The sequence below is a fragment of the Bison bison genome, unplaced genomic scaffold (assembly GCF_000754665.1).
Source record: "Bison bison bison isolate TAMUID 2011002044 unplaced genomic scaffold, Bison_UMD1.0 scf7180017864371, whole genome shotgun sequence".
NCBI classification, from domain to species: domain Eukaryota; kingdom Metazoa; phylum Chordata; class Mammalia; order Artiodactyla; family Bovidae; genus Bison; species Bison bison.
Window position 1 is genome coordinate 15,048,375 of NW_011494943.1, and position 9,671 is coordinate 15,058,045.

A 9,671-nucleotide genomic window follows, 5' to 3' on the forward strand; every position below is an offset into this window, starting at 1 on the left:
CGAATTGATGCTTTTGAACTGTGGTGTTGGAGAAGACTCCTGAGAGTCCCTTGGACTGCAAGGAGATCCAACCAGTCCATTCTGAAGGAGATCAGCCCTGGGATTTCTTTGGAAGGAATGATGCTAAAGCTGAAACTCCAGTACTTTGGCCACCTCATGCGAAGAGTTGACTCATTGGAAAAGACTCTGATGCTGGGAGGGATTGGGGGCAGGAGGAAAAGGGGACGACAGAGGATGAGATGACTGGATGGCATCACGACTCGATGGACTTGAGTTTGAGTGAACTCTGGGAGTTGGTGATGGACAGGGAGGCCTGGCGTGCTGCGATTCATGGGGTCGCAAAGAGTCGGACACGACTGAGCGACTGAACTGAACTGAACCTTAATAAAACAGTCACATTTTCTTGTTTTTTGATACACATTTTTTAATTGGGAGATAACTGCTTTACAATTTTGTGTAAAGTTGTACACAAAATTGCTGGTTTCTGTTGTACAACGATGGGAATCGATCATAATTTCACACACACACACACCCTCTCCCCTCCATCTTGAGCCCCCTTTCTCTCCGGTTATCAGTCATACTTTTACACACACATACACTCCTCTCCCTCTTGAACTCCCTTCCTCTCCCCTTGAAACAGTCACATTTCCTAAAACACCGAAGACACCGTAATTTATTTTACTGAGCTCTCAATTGGAACAGGAATTCAGTATTTAATATCATACCCTTCAAAAAGATTTGATTGCCAGTTGAATATCTTATTCAGTTAGCCTACTGTTAAAGATTACAAAGAAATCTCCTGAGCATCATTCAAACTCATTTAAAAATAAAACTTTTTATCTTATTAGTCTTGGTTTCAAAAAACTATTTTTTAATGAAACAAGTTACCTAAGTTTCACAGAACAGCAGAAAACTCAGAAAGCAAAAAAGAACAAAATTTAACACTACCTGAAACTCCTCTCCCAGATACACAATTTTGTTGATATATTTTGCTTTTTTTTTCTATGCGTGTGTATACACACACACAATTTAAGATCAAAACTGAAACCATACTGTACAAATTGTTTTACTGATTTCTTCACCTTATGATACACATGACTATGTGAATAAATATACTTCTCTACTTCTGTTTCTTTTTTTTTTTAAGTTGTGAAACATATCCTGTGTCTTTGTCTATACTCTTTATTATTTCCTTAGGTTCAATTTTTTAAAAACACAACTGCTTATCAAAGGGAAAGTGCATTTGAAGTTTCACATTTATGGACAAGTGTCCATTATACACTGAGTAACATGGTAAGGGCGTAAAACAAGGCTGGTGGTATGATTCAATGTAAAAATGTGTACCTGTACCAAGATAGCTGGAGGGCTATCTATCAAAATGTTAATACCAATCATTTGAATTTTACTTTTTTTCTCTTTTAATAATGGTATTAAAGTTTACCATTAATAAGAAAAGTTTATATTTTTATAAAAGACTCTGAAGTCAATGTGAAAAGAGTTTCAAAAACTGCTTTTTACGATGGCACTGTTGAAGTGACTAGGAACAGGAACAATATGCTCTGCTCTTCTGGTTCTATACCCCGCTCACCGGTTTTGTTTTACTGCTGTTACACAGTACTTGGTTCAGTCTGTTTAGTATTGAATTTGATCTATGCTATGTCAATCTCTACCCTTAGCTCCAGGTAGGGACTGTCTTTACTCATTTTGGACCTTTCGTAGAAAATATTCACGGTTAGAGAAAGCACTTAATAAGTAATAGCTTACTCAAACATAATTAAGACCATTTCTTGCCTTCTTCTGGAATTCCTTAAGAGGAATCAACATAATTCTAGTGAGATGATATTTAGTTAGAAGATTTACAAGCCAGAAAATTTTAGCATCTGAGAGTACTGTTTAACCGATCTGTGAGCCTGGCCTTCCAAAAGCTGTTCCTAAGCAACAAAATTACAGATTTTGAATTTTAACCTTTTTCCTAGGGTATATAATGCGTAATAAGAGGCTGTTAGTAATTAATCCATTAAATTTTGGATTCTGAATTTTATCCCTTTTCCTTCTGTATATAATGCATAATAAAAATCTAATAATAAACAAGCCATTGAAATAGGTAAAGGAAGGATGGAAAAAACAAACGTTGGTAGATTTTAAGAATTACATGAACATCATGGCTTATTGAAAGCCTGTTGAGAAAGTTCAGGCATTGTATTGGGCGCTGGGCATTTATCTATGAAAGATACAGTCCCATTCTCAAGGAATTCAGTGTAGTTTTAGGCAGCTTACAAAAAGAAATGATGTGTAGAGGTATTACAGAAAGCGCATTCATTGATGGCCCAGTAGAAGAGTACCCAACCTACCATGAATGGGGGACAAGGCAGTTTTTCTGGAGATGACAGTGGTGTTAATTTTTTAAACCTGAAGAGGTATTAGACCAGGGAAGAAGTGCCCGAGAGAAATTTTAGATCAAAGGAACTGTAAATGCTACCACAAAGGACTGGAAATAGTTCAGTGCAGCTAGAGTTCTCTAGGACTTTTGGGAAAGTTGCATGCACATGTTCAGAAAGACAAACGGCCCAGATATAGGGTTGGTGTACTATGCTAAGAATACACCATACAAAAATATACTCTGCCAGCTGTAAGGAATCATTAATTTTAAGCAAAAAAGAGGACATGTTTTGGATCACCATTTTAGAGACATCAGATGAGAGATGGCATGAAAAGTTGGGACACAAGGAAAGTGGTTAGGACATTATCATAAAAATGTAGATAAACCACAACAAGGTACTACAAAACTAAGGAAGTGGCTATGAGGAAGGGCGGGGTGTAGATCTGATGTTTTACTGAGGTATTTACGAGGAAGAATCAACTGGGGAGAATGACCAAATCAGACGTGGAAGCTGAGGAGGAGGAAGGAGGAGGAGGAAGAAGGAAGAGTCTAGAATAATTTTGGAGCGTTCTGGCTTTTACAGATTGGGTGAATGACAGTGCCATTAACAGAGATGGAAACCCAGAAAAGTCACGGGTGGAGAAGCAGGTAGAAAGTGAGATCAGTTCACAGTACCTATGGGAGCACTCAGGATAGCTGGCAAGTAAGGTCTGTAAGTGCAGAGAGAGATCTGTGAAGGAGTTCTAGGTACCACATGAGATATCCGCATTTGAGGTTACTAATGTAGATAAGCCAGCAAAGAGGGCAGAGAGAGCGAGAAAAGAGGTGTTAGTGGAGGTCCATACTTAGGAAGGATCGGGAAGAGAAGCTCATGTGAAAACCTGAAAAAGAACAGAGAGAGAGACACAGAGGGTAGCAGAGAACAGTGACATAGATGGTGCGAAGTTTTACAAGCAGAAAGAAATGTTCAATGTTAATAACAAAAGAGGAGATGGGGTGGGGGACGGGGCGCGGCGGGGTAAGAACTGAAAAGCCCCTGTTGAAGCAGTAGGGAAAAGGTTAAGTGATGATTGGTAAGGGGTAGAGGCTGAAGACAAGGCCAAGAGGAGTACAGATTACTTTCTAGGCCTTTTATCAATGTGAAAGAGAGTGTGAGGTGTTAACGAGAGGAATTTTGCCTTTTGTTTAAGGAAGACATCTAACCACGTTTATATGCTAAAGAGGAAAGGCCAACACAAATAGAAAAACTGAAGATTTAGGATGACAGGAAAAATCACAGGAACAAGGTGTTGCCGAGAGCTGAAGAGAAAAGACCAAAACCTTTAACAAGGAGTAAATAACACTTCCCCCTAGGCTGAGGACAGGAGAAAAGGATGGGCATAAATTAATCCCACTAAATAACCAAAGGGCTCAAATTACAAGAGAAATAAATCAAATACTTGGTTTTAAAAATTCAACTTCTGCAGACAGGCAAGCAGCATGACCTTGGGCAGGTGAGAGTTGCTTAATAGCTTAAAAATATGCAATACTTTAACTCTTCCAAGATGTGGGTCAACCCAAAGACTGAGAACCCTTAAGTGCCCCCACACCTTTCACTAGTGTGATCTAGGTCACACTGCCCATGTTCCCCAATTAACTGTCTCCAGCAATGCCAAACAATTGTGCTTTCTACAACCCACTGACTAGAATGTCAGCGCCACGTGGGCAAGGACTTTCTTGTTTTGTCCAACATAGTATCTTTAGTGCCTGGTGTACACAGTACTCAAAAATTTTTCGTTGAATGGATAAATATCAGGCTCTTCAAAATTCATCCCAGTATCTGTGAAATCCATCAGCTTCTATTATGATAAGCCTTGCTATCTAGCCAACCAGCTGTCCTGATGAAATCTAAGCCAGGTCATCCTCAGACACCACTGCTTTTGACTTTCTTGAACCGTTTTCCTACTATTAGTCCACGTGTATGGCTACAGGTCCTCAACAATCAGAGGTCTGAGGGACTGTAGCAGATATAAGAAGCACAAGATGGCCAACCTCATCTCTATTTGGTTTTATCATTTTTTTTTTAATGAGCCCTCCTCTGCTTAGGTTATAAGTCAATGAAAGTAATTTGCATTCTCTAGGCAAACACTGGAGAAGAGAAATCTACTCAATAGTTAATAAGGAAGTCAAAACATAGTGAGGACATTAAAAAATTAATGTAGTCCACCATTCATGGGTCTTCTCAAAGCTCCCTTTATAGTGGCTTATTAAAAAACCATAGAACTGTATGATATAGCATTTCCTCTCCTGGCTGAGTATATGCCCCAAAGAACTGAAAACAGGGACAGACATTTGTTACACCCATGTTCCAAGTAGCATTATTCACAAGACAAAAGGTGGAAGCAACCCAAGTGTCTACAGATGGATGAATAAACTAAATGTGGCAAGATAAATATATAGCAGTAGTACTCAGACTTAAAAAGGAAGAAAATTCTGACACACACTACAACACGGATGAGACTTAAGGACGTCAAGTTAAGGAAATAAGCTGGACTTCCCTGGTCATACAGAGGATAAGAATCTACCCGCCAATGCAGGGGACACAGGTTTGATCCCAGGTCCGGGAAGATTCCACATGCCCTGAGGCAACTAAGCCCTCGGGCCTAGAGCCTGGAAACTGCAACAAGAGAAGCCATCGCAATGAGAAACCCACACACCACAGCTAGAGAGTAGCCCTCGCTATTACAGAACTAGAGAAAGCCTGGACACAGCAACGAAGACCTAGTCCAGCTAGAAATAAATAAAAGAAATAAGCCACTCACAAAAGGACAAATATGGTATGATTCCTCTTACATGAGGTACTTAGTCAAACTCAGAAGCAAAGTAGAAGGGTGGTTGCCAGGAATTAGGAGGAGAGAGGATGGGGAGTTACTGCTTAATGGGGGCAGAGTTTCAGTTTTCTAACATGAAAGAAGTTCTGTGGACACTGTGGTGCTGACGGTAGCAAAACAGTGTGGACGTACTCAGCGTCCGTGACCTGGCCACTTGAAAGTGGTTTTGATTTTTCATGTGTTATTTTACAAGTTAAAAAAAAAACACCCTTGAAAATCAAAGAATCAGAATTCAACTACACATGTATTTTTAGAGTGTTATTTTATCTGGTTTATGAGGGAGAATGATGCTGTCCAGACCTCAGTTTCTACTCTAAAATGCAAATATACTTGTGAAATTTCAGTTACATTTTTTCTCTTTAAAAAATACTGTTTTTAAAAATAAAACATTTACTTTGAAAAGAATTAGCTAATAGAACCATAAGCAAAATGTATCAGCATTTGCTTTAAAGACAGCAATATGAGTTGGGTCTTAGAAATCACCAACATGTTTTATGTAGACCAATAATCACCTTCTGTTTTGTGCCCAGTACTGAGAGGTAACATCTCTCCCTTCCTTAACCTACAAGAAGTGAGGGAAACAGCCCTATGAGGTAAAGTATTAACTGAAGTAACAGTGGGTCAGAAATAAATAGCAATAAGAGAAAATAAGAATTCCCACCTCTTTGGCAGGTGTTTGTTAATATTTTGGAACTAGGGAAAGTCACACTCAAAGGGGGTGAGCACTCAAACCTCCTTCGGGGTTTCTCCAGACCCTGACCCCTCACCTTCTGGCCACACACTTCTGATCCCATCATTCCCTTCAATTCAACAGCTCTCTAGTTACTCAATCAGGCTGGAATGAGACTCTCCATTGTGGCAATGAACCGCTTTACATGCACTCTGGTGAATGCTCTTCCCTCAACCTGCATTCTGTTCCCACCAGATCTCTCATTTTATCTATCTGCCAAAGCCTATCCTTCAACGCCCATCTCAAATACCAACTCCTAGAACTATGACATGAATATGATTTCCCAGAGAAAAGCTACTTTCTTCATTAAACTCCTGTTCTAGTCTTAAAACACCCAACATCTATTCAAAACTATCTGTGTTCTTTTTTTCTCTCTCCAGCTCCATGTTACAAACTCTATGGCTTATTCATTTTCTTTTTCTTTTCTGTTTTCCAGAGAATACACTCATCATTCATATTTATTCAACATATAGGAGACCTGGGGAGATTCACAACTCGGCCAACGAGAAAAATTAAGGACAGCATAAAGTATCAATACCTGCTTGGTACCGTTTTAGGCACTAAAATGTGATTTAGTAGAAAATCTTAACAGCACAGTAAAGCAGCACAGACCATGGAGGCAAGCTGCCTATGTTTAAACACTGGCTTTGCCAACTAACTTGATGTGAACTTCTTGGAAGTTATTCAGCTTCTCCGGCCTTACTTTGCTCGTCTCTAAGATGGTGAGACTATCACCTACTTCATAGGGTTGGTGTGAAAAACTGAATTCACATACAAAAATACACCCGGAACAAAACCTGGCAAATGGTGCACAATGTGTATTAGCTGTCATGTTTATCATTATTTTTTTTTTCCCCAGAAATCAATCTCTCCACTGGTTAATGGAGAATATCAAGCTAAGACTTCTCAAGTTTCTTTCAACTTAGAGATTCCATACCCTGGTGCCATATGACACTGAAAATGTCAGAGATCACTACAAGTTGACAAATGGAGACAGGTTTCAAAAGAGAGCTAGAACCCAGAAGATGAGTTTTTTATTTTTTTTTTAACATGGAAAGATATAAGCTGAGTAGAGAAGTATGATGCAAGGAGGAAAGCTAGAAACAGCAAAGTCTAGGAAAGTAGAATAAGTGTAGGAACATAAGGAAGATAATTTGGCTAGTTTATGTTTTGAGAAATGGTGGAAAATAAGATATAAATGACTTTAAAAATAGTGGACTAAAAACAAATGATTATAAAATGTTACTTTTTCATTATCATTAACATTGTGTTTTTGGAGTAGGAGTAAGATTTCTAGTGACAGTTGATCACCATCTACTCTGTCTAATAATCTGCCTTGAGAATAACTCACACACTATAAATCTGATTATTTAGCAAGAATCTGTACAAAACCCAAGAATTTCAACACATTCTTCTAAAGCCAAAATAAGTAACTGCTAGATTACACTTGTTTTAGAAGCATCTCTTTTCTCTCTGCCAGCTTAAAGAAACTAAGAGCTGATTACATAAAGATGTGATAAAACTAAAACATAAAGAACTGTACTCTTCCACAAATTGCACTGAATTATTAACAGTGTAGGTCAGATCTTACCATTCCCCTGCTCAAAACTCTCAGTTTCCATCTCAGGCAGAAGAAAAATGAAATCTTCACAACAGCCTAAAAGGTCCTGGTTATCTGGTGCTCCCTGCAACGCCTTGTTCCCCTCCCTGACCTTATCTCCTAATAATTCCTCCTTTTTGCTCACAGTACTCCAAACATGCTGGTCTTGTAACTGTTCCTCTAACAAGCCAGCATTGTCCTCTTCAAGGTCTTTATACTTGCTGGTTCCTCTGCCTGGAAGGATCATTCCTCCAGAAACTAGGTGGGCTCACTCCCTCACCTCCTTATCTAGTCCACTTAAACATCAGCTTGTCTGTAAACACTTCCCTGACCATGCTGTTTAAAAAGGCAACATCTCCCCATTCCTCTCTTCAGCTTTATTTTTTTTCACCTAAGGCATTAATCATCTTCTAACATACAGTATAATTTATATATTTGTTTTCTCTCTTTCCCTCACTACAACGTTTCATGAGGGTCAGGGTCACAAACCAAGCACACTGGTAGGGAATAGGCACACAGAAGTTATCAACAAAAATATTTCTTGAGTGAATGAACTGCATATTAGGCCATAGTATGTCCCATCTGGGTACAGGAAAACACAACATACATTTTTTTTCCTTCACCACTTAAAGTCTAAACATGAATTCTGGTGTCAAAGACCTTCCACTGGGCTTGGCTCTGGAAAGTTAAAGCGAATTAAAACAGCATCTCTGCTCTTTAGGAGTTCGGTGGTGTGTATACAGAAAACAGATATATACAAAGATCATTCACAAAAAAACAAACTGTATGGGAACCCTGAGGAATCTGAATGACCGCCCAAAGGGGTGAGGGGGCAAAGCTTCCGCTAAGGTGATAAGAAAGCTAAGATTCCCCCGAAGTCTCGACTAGTATGATTGTTCTTCCTTATATTATTGGTGCCTAAGCTTGCAACTCCATATAAATTATTTACCCACATTAGAAAGGCTCTTTAGCAGGCCACAGAAAAGTTTTGTGAGGAGGCTGATGCTAGTCACAGATACACTCAAAACTACACAAAGATCACCGACTATGCCTTTCACTGTCTTCAGATTTGGCAACTTTGGCCTGGCAGGTCCCCCGATCTGGAGACTAGCATCTGCTAACTGCTGCTGGCTCGGATCAGAATCCTCCCCATGCCTATGCCTCCCGAAGCCCAGAACCCTGCAAATCCCTTCCCGGACGGGCGAGAGCCGCCTCCGGAAAGCCGCCAACTGGGCCTCATCAAGAGTTGTGGGAGAAGCGGGAGCCGTAGGAGGGCGACGAGGCTCCGAAAGGCTCCTTGAGTCTTCAGTCCCGCACTCCTACCCCTCCCCGGGCCCCTGCGCCTCGGCTTCCTGGAAGCTCCGCCGACTCTTTGTTAAGAGAGGCTGCGGTTCCCTGGCCCTCACTAGGCCCCGCAGTTGCCTGTGGTGCCCCCAAGGGGTTACGGCCCCGCGTCCAGACTCACCTCGCGCAAACCTGCTGCTGCGGCTGCGGAGGCAGCTGCTGCTACCGCCGACTCGGAGAGAACCTCACGGCCCGAAGTACGCGCGGTCCAGGCCCAGTCCCGCCGCGCTCCTCCCTCTCCGCCCCCTTCGCTACCGCCGCCGCCGCCACCGCCTCTTGGCCCGTTGCTGACGGAGGGGGGAGGGGAACAAAACCGGACATGCGCAGTGCGGAGAGCGCGGGCCGAAGGGCGGGGCCTGGTCTACGGCTCCCGGAAGGCGCCCCGGGCGCTGGGCCTTAAGGCTCCCAGATAACTTCACAGACGCCTCGGACCTGAGTGAGGAGTGTTCATGGCCCGTATAGGGAGTGGGTCTGGGAGTGAAGAAAGTAGTAGTGGCAGGGAGCTGCCAAAAAAAATAATCCCCCACAAGGGGCTCGGGTGGAAAATACATGCACATGAAATTGCCGATTCCCTAAACTCTGCTCCTTAGCAAATACGACCTGGGCGACATTTCTCCGCGTGCCCCTGGACACGTGGTCTTGTAGAGCATGGTTACTTTTAACTTCCGGAGCACGGGTTCAGCGTGATGACAACTAGACTGAACCCTAGCGGAGAGCACTGGGATAGGCGCCGGCAGCTCCGGCCCA

General features: G+C 41.7%; 1 protein-coding gene across 1 annotated transcript in view; it reads right to left on the bottom strand.

Moving 5' to 3' along the window:
* The window catches only part of DDX42 (DEAD (Asp-Glu-Ala-Asp) box helicase 42), a 35,686-nt gene extending 26,440 nt beyond the window's left edge, over positions 1-9,246 (bottom strand). The window contains exon 1 of the mRNA XM_010856424.1: positions 9,046-9,246. The gene's annotated coding sequence lies outside the window, so the exon portion shown is untranslated. The remainder of the gene's footprint in view (positions 1-9,045) is intronic.
* Positions 9,247-9,671: the final 425 nt, after the last annotated feature.